This window comes from Gorilla gorilla, chromosome 11 (assembly GCF_029281585.2).
Source record: "Gorilla gorilla gorilla isolate KB3781 chromosome 11, NHGRI_mGorGor1-v2.1_pri, whole genome shotgun sequence".
Taxonomy (NCBI): Eukaryota; Metazoa; Chordata; class Mammalia; order Primates; family Hominidae; genus Gorilla; species Gorilla gorilla.
Window position 1 is genome coordinate 48,123,965 of NC_073235.2, and position 13,452 is coordinate 48,137,416.

Below are 13,452 nucleotides of genomic sequence, written 5' to 3' on the forward strand. Positions count from 1 at the left end.
AATTTTAATGTGAATGAATCATGCCATTTCTATCACTAATATGTTGAGCCTCTAATGGCCTCATTGTTGAATCTTGAACTATTTCTCTGATCTAGAACTTAATGGCCCACAATCATTAAGATCATGAGAATTTTACACATACCTTGTATCATCATCAATATAAATGTAGATCATTCCACAAGGGCAGGGGCCATCTACCGTAAGATGTTCACTACATAAACTAATCTCAGTAGTGCTTATTTTCTTATCTTTTGTCCTATAAGATTGTATGTACTTTGAAGGCAGAGATAATTTCATACTCACTCTTGAATACTTAACAAAATCATTTCACCTACTATTATTGAAATCAATAATTATGAAGATATTTCTCCCTTCAAAGAATAAGAAAATAAGGTCCAAGAAATCAGATAACCTTTCTAACTCTTACAAGTAATTAGTAGCATAGCAGACTCTGGGTCTCCTGACTTACAGACTGATTTATTCCTTGGCTCTCTTTTTACTTTCCTGAAACTTCTCTATGAACTTCCTACATCCTTTCTCTTGCCTTGAATCCACTTCAATTAATGACTAATGAATATATATATGTGTGTGTATATATAAAATATAATTCCAATAACTGATGAATATATGTATATACAGACACATATGCAATAAACATATGTGTATATGTTTATTATGTATATGTATATACACATATAATGTATGTATATACACATATAATGTATGTATATACATATATAATGTATGTACGAATATATATAATGTATGTATATTCATATGTATATGTATATACTTATAATGAATATATGTGTATACATACATACATATATTTATTATTTATTAGGTAGAATGTAGGAAGTTTATAGACAAGTTCCAAGAAAGTGACAGAGGCAAGGAATAAATCAGTCTGTAAGTCAGGAGACCTGGAGTCAGCTATGCTACTAATACATACATATATATATACATACATACACACAAAACACACACACAGGTACTTTTTAACTTCAGTAGCAATTTCTAGAAATCTCAGTGCAAAATTTTGCCAAAAAACTTTTCCACTTCTATTACCATTGTCAGGAGAAAACAGTCACAGGCCTTTATGTTCTTGTTCAATCCTTGTCTGAAGGAAATATTGGACTTGTAATGCTGCACATATGTTATGTAAATTATCGTAGCACTTTGTATTGCTTTGACCTTTATAACACCCTATAATTTGATTGGCTGACTAGTCAAGTTGATAGTGTTTACAGTCTTGCCCTTACTTGGATGGACATGATAAGATATTCCAATCTAGCCAATCAAAAAATAGAATATCAAAAAGGTCAGAGTAGTATAATGTTTTCTTAAACTACAGTCTTCTCTTTCCTGGTCAAATAATGCATTCTCATAAGAAAATAGAGAAGTCATGTGAAATGAAACATATCTGAGAATAAAAAATGTAATGAATATTTTATTTGATTACATTGATGTCAACTTTCCTGTTTTTAAACTTGATTGTCCTAGGGGAACTGCTTAGATTTTTACCAAGGCTGTGTTGTCACAGATTGTGTTTTACTTTTCTTTGAATCTCTAGAACCTATAGTAATATCATAATACAGTGCTTAGTATATATTGATTAAATAAATAAATTTGAATATCAAAACTGTCTCACTCTCTTCCCCTTTCCTGTATAAGGTAACACATAAGCAGAGGTTTACCTTCTTCTGGGTGTCGTTGGTAGTCTTATCTCTTTCTTTCTGAAGTTCCTCAAGGCTCAATGCCAGGCCCTCTTCTCACCATATTGTTTTTCCTGGGGAATTTTATTGAACATAGTTCAATTATCATTCATAAGCTCATGACTTTCAAATGTGCATTTCTATTACTCTCACCTGAGTTCTTGATTCTTATATCTTATTGCCTATTTTAAATTTTCAATTGAGTCCCAGAAGGAACTCAATTTTATTATGTACAAAAACAAACTCAAACTTGCTTTCCTCCAAGTGTCCTTATCTCAGTCAATGGCACCATCATCTAGGGGTTATCCTTGACACTGTCCTTACTCCTGCACAACATATTACTAAGAACAGTAGCTTTTACCTCTTTAATATCTTCTTAATGTATTTACCTTTATTTTTCATCACTGGGACTTTCCTAGTCAAAGGTGCCATCATGTATTACCTTGGCCATTAGGTACTCACCTGTTGTTCTGCCTGCCATCACTTTCATAGAGAATCCAGAGTTGCAATTTAAAAATAAATTCTTGACAATGCCATTACCTCTCCCATTTTCTTCCTCTTTAATATTCCATTTTTCTTAGTTTACAGATAAAATCTCTTAAATTGTCTATAGGACTAATATCTGTCGCACCTGAAGACACACTCTCTCTCCCCCTCTATGCTGCAACTACGCATTCTGGTTCTTATAATGTTCTCTCTTGCTACAGAGGCTTTTGCTTCTGTATCTTAGTCTGGCTGAAGTCTTTTTTTCTAGTTATGAATGGAACTAAGAACAGATATTTTTGTCCACTAAATAAGTGGATACTTAACACCTTTGAAAAGACAGGAAAACAATGGGCAGACGTGCTCCTGGAGAATATAGACTCATCAACTGGGAAGAAAGCAAAAACAAGGATAATATGTTTCCCAGTCTTCTCTGAATCCACTGGGAAATATCAGAGAAAACCTTTAATCCAAGCAAAGAGTAAAATTATTCCAGGCAGATATGAGACATACTTTTGCAGTTAAATGTATGTTCTATAGTAATTATTGTATGATAAATCTGGTCATCAGCAAAGAACAGAAATAAAAGTCAGAATATCAATCCATCTATGTCTGTGCCCTTGGCTTCAGGACAAGGCTGATTTGACTTTCACTCTGCGACTCTCCTTCTTCCTAAGTCAGGTGGATTAGAGAAGAAGTGAGTTTAGCTAACTTTTTTGTCTTCCTCAATGTCTGTCAAATATTTAGTATTTGTAATTCCTAGATTTTTAAATTTTTCCGTTCTTACACGTAATGTTTTACTCATTTATTAATTTATAGTTCATTTGTTTATGCATATGCTCAAAAGAATTTTATTGAGATGTTTTGCTAGAAACAGGGATATACAAGACAAACAATAGCAAAGTTCATAACTTCACGAAGCTCAGAGTCCAATAGAGAAGAGAGATTTAATAAAACAAGCAGACAAAGAAAGTAAATGTTGTAATTTTGGCAAAATGCAATTGAGGAAAGTATCTCAGTGTCATGAAGGGATCTAACAAAGGATCCTAGTTGACTAAAGAATGCCTCCTGGAGGAAGTGATATTGGGACAGAGATCTGACTGATGAGTAGGAGTTAGCTAGTATAAACCTGGTCATGTATGTCACTCCACCACCTGAAATACTCCAGAAGCTTCCCCCTTCTTAAAGTGAAATTCAAACTCCTGACCACGGTCTTAAAGGCCTTTTCTGGAAATTCTCCCTCTCAGACTTTCATATACTGTGCTTCCCTTTGTCATTCCATTGTTAGCTTAAATTTTACCTTCACAAATTCCAGTCTAAAGAAACAGAGCTTTGCCCAACTAATTTTAATGTTTTTTTGCGAATCTTATTTTTCTCTGAAATTGCATATTTGTAGTTGTGGTTGTTGTTGTTGATCACCTGCCTCTCTCAGTAGAATATAAACTCCATAAGAGAATAATCCTTCTGTCTTTTGCTCCTCCCTATATCTAAATCACCTAGTGCGGCACTGTCACATAGAAGAAGCTTACTAAATACTTCTTCAATGAATGAATACTGTTTAGATTAGGAGCATCCCTAAGTGAATTATAGCACCTTTTCGAATCAGTGTGGCCTTTTGCTTTGGAACTTTGTTAAATTTAATTTTCAAACTTTGGATTTCATCTTGATTTGAATGCGAAACTTAAATACACCAAAGTGACTAATTAAATAAAAAGAAAGTATATATTTAGTATAACCAAGACAATATAGGTAATGCATCGCTTTTCCTTACTCCTATACCCTTCTTAACCATGCAAGAATAGCTATAGATATAAGTGAATTGAATTCCATTCACATTTTAAATTTCCTTCTCAAAGTACCAAGGGTAAGGTCAAACTTGATTTTCTGGAAATATTTGCCTTTTTTTTGTCCCTTAGTCAAGCCAGAGTCATCTGGCATCCTTACAAGGACCTTTCCTGCTTCTGTGGGTTATAAACTATGTGTGGGACAGACCAGGAATTATTCACTCAGGCGTTGGTATATTGTTTGATGAAACAGTCAGCAGAATGGTCAAAGGAGAAACAATTTAGGGGTTAAATGAGAAGTAAGTTGTATTTTTTTCCCGCTTTTTTCCTATAGGCTCAATGTAAAAACTGCGGTTTTCTCTGCTTGAGAAAAACATAATAAATTACTAAGTTTCTTGTTTTCAGCAATAGTAGAGGATATATCTAAAAACCTAGGCAATGTGTTTTAATGAAAAACCACCAGTTTTAATGCGAAATATGAATGAGACAAACAAATCAAATGAAGTTAACCAAACAATATTTACCAACTAACATCGTACAGTTATCTTAACGACAAAGAAATTGGACATTTGGGGATTTGTGGTTAAAACCCAAAACGACCTACCATAATCAAACAAGTTCTGTAAAATTCCACAGTTCATCATAAAATTCATGGAGAGTCTGCTTCGTCTACCAGAAAATTTCCTTCTGCACTCTCACATAACTAATTCTCCCAATCTATGAGTAAGATTATGCTTCAGGGAAATGTAATCCTTAATTGCTAGTCTAAGTCATTGGTAGTTTGAGAGGTACTGATTCAGATGTTGCTAGAAAATTGAATAGCAGAATGTTGGAAGTGGAAGAAAATTAGAGACCATGGGCCCACCCTTTTGTATTAGAGAGGGTGTGTGATGGTTCAACAAAATGTCTTGTAGTTTATTAGCAACTAAATCAGATTTTGCTTGAATTCTCATGTCTTGCCACAGCATCTAGTCAACTGCTCAGTAGCTGGATGCTGCTTGGGCCACTACTTGTTACTGCATTGCTGCTCAATAGAATTTCATTTCTATGTGGTTTATTTAATAACCACACAACATAGAATCACCTAAATGTACCATCAGGTAAAGCTTATTGTAAACTCATGATAGATTTCAAGAGATAGGGGCTCACATTATCATTATTATTATTATCATTATTATTAGAGTCAGGGTCTCCCTCTGCCACACAGGCTGGAGTGCAGTGACATTACCTTGGCTCACTGCCGCCTCGACCTCCCAGGCCCAAACTATTAGGAGCTCATATTAAATAATCATTGGAACACCTTTCAGCTCTCTCTAATAAGAAGCTGGATGATATGAGAACTATATTAAGATCGTATATAATTTTTTAAAATCACAAAAGTGAATGGGCTTTGGAAAATAAATAAAATAGTAAAGTCTCTCTACTCCAGAAGATTTTAAGTACTGTGCTTATACTCTTGCTAGAAAATCATGAAAACTTTCTCCATTATCATCATCTATTCTGATCAGCCCGGTAGTCAACATTGTCAATGTTGTGCACTATAATTGAAGGGGAAAAAAAATTATTTCTGACTTATCTCATTTCAAATTCACACTTGCATGATGATGTATTACACAAAGCCATTATCACAATTAAGTTAAAGCAAAGCTTGTGACCACCTAAAATGTTTGATTTTTCTCTTAACAAAAATAATAAAGAGATTTAGTCCAAAATAAGGAAATCAACTGTATAAAAAGAGATAAAGCATGATTTTACAGGAAGAAGGATTTCAATGTAGAAAATTCCTTTGTCAATATATTTTAAAAATTCTACTTTGGACCCACTATCACATATTCAATATTTTAGCAAGAAGGGAATTACCTCCCTCCCCTCCACTGTGTATATTTCCTCTCTCCCCTCCTCCTCTGTATATTTGGTATACAGATACCAGATCCTTGCTTTATAACCCATGGAAACCTACCCAAAGATCAGAGGCATATGAGATTAAAATCTGGGGCATAATCTTCTAAACAGTATGTGTTGGGTCTTTTTGGAAATTTATTGGTCAAAACATTTTTTGTAAAATGGAAAGAAGATTCTAGTAGAGGAGAAACATTTCTATCAAGAGAACCTAAACAGTAGTTTCCTCAGATTTTGATGCCACTCCCCCAACACGTGATTCTTCTCTAAATCCCTGGCTGAGCAAGGAACCATTTTAATTAGACTCTGAGGCAAGCAACATTGTGTCCATGGTAACAGGTATAAAAAGAACTTAAAAAAAAAGAAAAAAATAAGAAAAAAATGTGATAACTGAAAATGTGTTTAAATCATGATAAAAGGATTTAAACAGATGTTATTTTTTTCAAAGTGTTATTTTAAAAAAGAATTTTAAAGGGCTCTTGATATGAGAAAAAATCATTTTTGGATGTATCTTTAGGGAAGGTTTCTCACTCCTAAATTCTGTAGTTCATGATTGCTATGGGTGAGTTGGATGCCTGTTAAGTGAAAGGGGCGCCCAAGGGGAGAAATCAGAAAGTAAAACCAAGGTACCTTCAGGTAGATGCTTCAGATCAGGTGAGCTAAAGTCTCTGCAGTGTTGTTTAGTAGGCTGCATGTGTTACGGTCCTTTTTTACTAAAGTTTGTGTTCAGAAAAGAGAAAGTACAGGACTTGAGTTTTGGAGACTGATAGGGGTGTGGATAAACCTGGATATATTGCTTAGAAAATGACAAAAAATGAAGAAGCATAGAGCAGTGTATCCTTAAATGGTAGATGCACTTGCTTCCACAGCTTTAGTCAAGCCTGAACTTATGTGAAATAATTTTCTTACACTATGAATTTGACCACCTCTTTATTATGTGCATTCTCTCTCTCTCTATATATATATAGATATATAATTCATTTTATATATGATGTATATAATTCATTCACTTTAGATATATATAATGTATTACATATATTATTTATGTATATATATATATATATGTAGAGAGAGAGAGAGAGAGAGAGAGTGAGACAGAGACAGAGAGAGGGAGACAGAGAGAGGCAGTCATAGTCAAGAGGTTATCCCTAGCAACCCACATTTTCAGAATCAGTAGAAAGTCATTATGAACAAGGCCAAGGTAAGAAGAGGGGCTTGTCCTCATGTTGATTTTTTGTTTTTCTGCCAATTACTTTCTCCAGGAATAGTGATTCTGCAACTTTGTTAGAAATATACAAATGACTCCCTAAAGTTAATTGTCCCTCAGAAAGCCCAGGCAAATTCCATGGAACTAAGTGAAGGGTAAGTTATAAGAGGAAACCCAGAGAGAGTAGGAGGAAAGGAGACTTTGGGCCTGGCAGAAGGATGGCTTATTTTGGCTGGATTCCTCCTGAAGCTTAAATACCCACTGATTGAAAGCAAATTGGACGTTAAGGAAGGCTGGAGTGCCCATGTGAAGGAAAACAAACAAGCAGTGACCCTAAGTTGGTCTTGGAGGAAGTCAAATCTCTTGTTGCTTTGCCTCAAATGTTGAAAGAACTTAAATACAGCTTTGTGTACAACATAATTTTCAGTTATTTCGATTCTTGTAAATAAACTGGTTATCTGAGAAAATACCAGCCAGTAGAGGTGAACTCTGAAGAGTAGGAAAGAATGTGGGAAAATAGATTAAAGTATTTTATTTTAAATTTGTTCTTAGATTTGATATTTAAATTAATAGGCTTTCTAAGAGTAGTAAGTCTAGATTTATCATATAAGATAAAGAGTATAACAGCATAGCACTGATTATAAATCATTTTTTATTGAACGGGGAATTACATTTCATACATCATTCACAAATTGATATAGTAATTACAAAAAAATTCCTGATTCTACATACACATACAAACGAACTCACACACGTGAAGACATACTCATATAAACATACACACATAGATATTCACACTTACATGCAAACAGGAAAAAATCAGCTGTACATGGAATCTCATATTATAGATGGATTTCACTTCTGCTACTCTATTACAATGTGAGTATAATACCTACTTATAATTAAATTGTACGCTCTGAAGTTTCATTTTACACTCTGTCAATTTGCCTAAGTGCAAAATTGTATGTGTTTTTGAAGACATTTGTAATAAAAGGAGAATCTTTTCCCAAAGTTTTTATTTTTGGATATCATTTCGATGATATTAATAGGTGTCCCATAAGGAAAAGGTCTCCATAGCTACATGTGTTTATAGAAATTATGGTTTAAACTCATTTTTTTCATGAAAAACTTCAAGATTTTTAACTTATTTATTATGAATCTCTCAATGAGAGTTATTCTATATTGGCCAAACAAATTTGTTCATAGAAAGTTATTTTCGCAGCATCTTCTAAGAAAAATAAAACATAAGATGAGATACATTGACAAATAGAAAGTCACTGTGGTTCAAACAGTTATTGTTCAAAGTCTACATCCTTTTAAAATGAATGCTAGTTGCATATCTACTAGGCCAAACACTGTACAACAGCTTGTTTTGTCCTTGGGATAACCCCATGAGATACATGTGAATATCTGCCTTTAATGAACAAACAAGCTAAGACCCAAGAAGGCTAAATATTTTTTCTCAAGTCCATGCGGCTAACAAAGATGAAGATAACACTTGAAATAATGTGTTCTGTAGACTATGTTCTACCAGAAATGATAAGCAGCCTACTGACTTATTTTTCAAATCAGCATCCATGCATGCGCTATGCAAGTAAGAGTACAGTTTTGAGAAAGGAGAGTATTTCTCTTTACGTCATGATTTAGAGGTGCCAGGAAACCTGCCCCCCTCCTCAAAATGCCTTCTCAAACCATCTACATAATGCAAAACTTCTGAGTAGAAATGCTTCTTTTAAAAGATTTATTTTCTCCTCTGAAAAATGCAAATATTCTTGCAAATTCTTTAACACTGTCTCAATACTTTAAAGAATTTCCCAAATCTGGCTGAGCAGCAGCAATTACTTAGAAAAAACTTTAAAAATATATAGACACCTTACAAAACCCTAGATCTTTTCAAACATAGTAGCTAAAGCTGGAGTTGAGAAATCTTTATTAATATTTTGAAGTTCCCAGGTAATTTTAGTAATTATTACTTAAATCTCTATCAATCTTTTCCCTTCTCAGTGTGAATGGACTAATTAGAGTGACATTACAACAGTACGGAACTGTAAATTTGGAGTCACAGGATTTGAATTGAAATCTCAGTTTCACCACTTAATCTCTATAAGAGGCTGGACAAAATAAATCGTCCCTTTTTGACTTAAATGTATTCATTTTATAATGAGAATACTAATATTTCTCAAATATTGTTATTATTATTAAAATATATAATGACGGCAAAGAGCTTTTTGTATGCTATATACTTGTTGTTTCATCTTCTTTCTTAAGAGTACAGTTTTATTCCTGGTGCCACATGGAAGAATTAAGACACTGTTTCAGCATTGAAAAAGACAGGCTGATACAGAAAAGAAAAGGACACAGCCAGGAATAGGGGCCTCCAGCGTTTCTCCTTGGCCTTTCCATATTTGTGCTTCTTCCCTGGGTCTTTTTCATCAGAATGAAACTGAAGGACACTTTGGCCCCAGAGGTGTCGTCATGACTGAGTCTGGATCAGATTCGGCTTACCTGAGCCTTTCTTATTGGCAGCTATTGTGGCTTTAAATAAGGTCGCGTCTATGAAAAAGCAGACCAGACTAGGCTCAAAGGAGCATCCCCATTCTTGATGACACTGTTATCTGAGTATACCACTTCTAGAATATGATACTGACCAAAAAGGGGATTCATATGATCTATTTCCAGAGTTTAGGGTGCAGTCTTAAGAAACAGTTTCTTGCAGCAGAGTGAGACCACATCTCAAAAAAAAAAAAAAATTAGCTAGGCATGGTGGCATGTGCCTGTGGTCCCTGCTACTTGGGAGGCTGAGGTGAGAGGATTGCTTGAGCCTGGGAAAGAAATAATTTTGTTTTGCTTTGAGGCAGAGTTTTGCTCTGTCACCCAGGCTGGAGTGCAGTGGTATGATCTCGGCTGACTGCAACCCCTACCTCCCGAGTTCAAGCAGTTCTCCTGCCTTAGCCACTCAAATAGCTGGAATCACAGACAAGCCACCATGCCTGGCTAATTTTTGTCTTTTTAGTAGAGATGGGATTTCATCATGTTGGCCAGGCTGGTCTTGAACAACTGACTTCAGGTCATCTGCCCACCACAATCTCCCAAAGTGCTGGGAGAGAGCTACCGTGCCCAGCCAGAAATAGTTTCTTAAAGCAAATTCTTGTTAATACTAACAAAGTTTCAAAGTTGAATCACTAAAAAATAATCTTTGAATATATAAATAGAGCTTTTGTGTTTTTATTCAGTGACTTTTTTTTTTCACTAAATGAGTGAAATGTAATACAGGGCCTTAAATCTGTGTTATTGTTTTTGTTTTGATTGGTTGATTCTCTGGACACCTTGACTTGACACAACATAGAAACCCCAAATATTTACATCATAATAAGTGGCTAGCTTATGGAGATTCACATTCACAGTCTATTTTTGAACATATTTTTCTTCTTGCATATTAAATATTTTCCAATTTTCAAGTACAAAATCTCTTTTTTATATTAATAGTATAAGATAGCATTAAAGTGCTATTAAAGGGAAACAATGCGTTTCTACATAAAATGGAAGGGTCTAAATTATTGTCATATTTTTAAACCAAAATTAATTGTGTTATGCTTCTCCAATGGCTGAAATGCTTTTTAAAATGTGTCTAGGCATACTTATTGATATCACAAGTTTGGAATTGTAAGGACACAATAAGTGAATAATTTTCATAAGATTCTTTTTTATTTGACTTATTTTTATGAATCTCCTACTGCTACAAGCTACACAATATACATGTGTTGCAAGAAAATAAAAGAATCTTCATCAAGTGAATAATGTTGCCAATTACCTTTGAAGAAAGCTGTTTAGCCATGATATTACAAGGTACTACAGCTCCAAATAGTTGTCAGCCAGCTCTCATTTTGCTCATTATCCAATTCTTCCCTCTTACCAGAAAACCGTGCCACCTAGAAGTTAGTTGATCTATATGAAATTGCAAAGGTTTAACCATTTTTTATCTGGAAAGGAATGAACATTTCTTACAGTTCCATTAAACATTGAATCAGTTACATGTCAGAAGATAGTCAAATTAGTATTACCAAGTCTAGCAAAAAGCACATTCTTCCTCAAATAAAAACAAAAAGAAAAAAATTCCAAGGCACAGACAAATTCAAATAGATAGGTAAGCTTATTCATAGTTCAAACAATTTTCTCAATTCAATAAATGATAGACCATTTTTTGTTTCATAGGGTGTTAACAAGAATGAGCTTTACTATAATAACTGCCTCCGATTTGCAATTTATTATATAAACTTCTTCCAATTGCGCCATTAAAATAGTGCAAGAACAATTTTTTATGACACGAGAAGTCTTCTGGACACTGATTACGGTACATAGTGCTAATGCTTACAATATAGCTCTTATAGGATTCTGCAGTTTGTTCATTCATCAGAAATAGATAAGAAAAAAAGGCTTGAATCAATCTCACACAAGCTGGTATGAAAATATACATGTTTTAATGAACAGTAATATCAATATAATTCTTTCATCGTATCATTTGTTATCAAAACATTTTGAGATATGGAATATTGAGAAAATTCTAAGAGAATATCTCCAAGACTGGAAATTGCAAAATTAAAAGCAATACTTACAGAAAATTGGCACAATCTCATAGTGGAAATGGATTATTACAATATTTAAAAAAACAGCCAGAGTAAATTCAATATGTAGGTAAAATGTATTACAACTATGCATATTATAATTGTTCACTAAGGCAGCCCATTATACCTGATAGAAATTTTAAAATAGGAATTTGGGAAAGGTTAGTCAATGAGATTCTGGACCCAAGCCCAGATCTCTTTATTCTCCTTTAAAGTTTCCTCTAACTAATTAAACTGCTTCACTGTGTCCTAAAACAGAATATTTATATCATATATTACTTTTGTGTACCATAGATTTTATTCCACAGATTAAGGCCTGTTACCTGTCAAAATAAGAATCTGAATTGGAATAAAATAATATTGCCATTTTTCATTGTCTCAGTCCCCACTTCCTTTCTTCTTTTTGTTCTCCGCTATATTTTTAAAGCTGGTGCTGTCTGTGACATGCACTATTACTATTGGCATTTTATTGTGGCACAGGGTGGAGATGAGAGAGATCTCCCTAAAGTAAGCTTTATGTTTCTTAATGTATCCGTCAGTATAAACATTGTTTTAATTAGTAAATTCACTGGCAATAAGCCTAAATTAACAATAGTGGCCTGGCCACATAGCCTTAAATAATAGTAGTGCCCTCGTCCTCAAAACTAAATAAAAGAAAACAAAAACAACACCTAACAACGAAACAATGCTTATTCTCAGCTGATGAGACCAAATGCCGGTTTGAAGCCCTTAGTGTGTGGTTGCACCTACAAGCTCTTCCTATGGCCAGCCTGGGATGAAAAGGGATGCTCTAAGGGTGTGCACTATATATTTACCAAGTGCTGTGTCTGGTTTTGCTGTGTGTTCATCTTTGTCCTTCATATTCTAACTGTAGATGCTGAGTCAGATGATGCTCACCAGGGAATACATTCTTTCAAGTGATGTCTTCAATTACTAAACATGCATCCTCTTGTCTTAGGATTTCTGATTATCTAGTTACCTGAAAATGTATTGTACAGAAGTATTTAAGAAGTGTTCACCATGAAGTGTGCCTAGATATGCCTATTAAGCCTAAATAGCACTTTTTAAACAAATCACAAATTTAGCCATCTATATCCTTGTTCTGTTTTGTTTTAACAAAAAAAAAATTCCACTCTATTTTATTTCTGGATGTTTGGTTTAAGTAAAATATAAGTCCAAACTTTTGCAAATATAGAAAAAAATCATGTTGATTAAGGATGTAAAAAATGCAGTCTCTTCCTAGTTATAATACACCATGGTGGTGGTTTAAAACTAGAAAGTTTCCATTTAATGTAACCCAATGTTGCTTTTCTAAATGTTAGAAATTGTTACCCTTATTATTTTTTGGTTTATCTGAACACCAATCGCAGAGAACTTGAGATTTCAAGTCAAAGTTGCTCTTTCACGGTAATTCCATTTAAAGTCTTGTTATATTTCTTGCTCTTGTCAAAAAGCTTGTATCTAAACTTAAATGGAAGTCACATATGTAGCTTTGTGAGATCCCTAGTATCCTTTAAATGTTCCATGGGGCTCAGCCAAATGAGTAATTGTCCATCAGCTTATGGTTCATTAGGAACCACAAATCAGTTGAGTGGGAGGTGTTTCATAGGAAACTATTCAAACCTAAGTTTTGCTAGATTTCTGATGAATAGAATAGCCTAGGATAAGAAACTTTCATCTAGGAGCTCCAAGGTAGTTAGGCTGGTGGTAGCTAAGGCCTCTAAAGCTAATTGGGCAGATAA

General features: G+C 34.1%; 1 long non-coding RNA gene across 1 annotated transcript; it reads right to left on the reverse strand.

Annotated features, from left to right (window-relative positions):
* Nucleotides 1-1,697: 1,697 nt before the first annotated feature.
* LOC109025941 (uncharacterized) lies at nt 1,698-12,683 on the reverse strand. The gene is made up of 3 exons (XR_008677343.2): nt 12,526-12,683; nt 10,900-11,068; nt 1,698-1,789 (listed from the first exon to the last, which is right to left on the reverse strand). It is a non-coding gene; the product is annotated as an uncharacterized lncRNA (long non-coding RNA).
* Between the last annotated feature and the right edge of the window lie 769 nt (nt 12,684-13,452).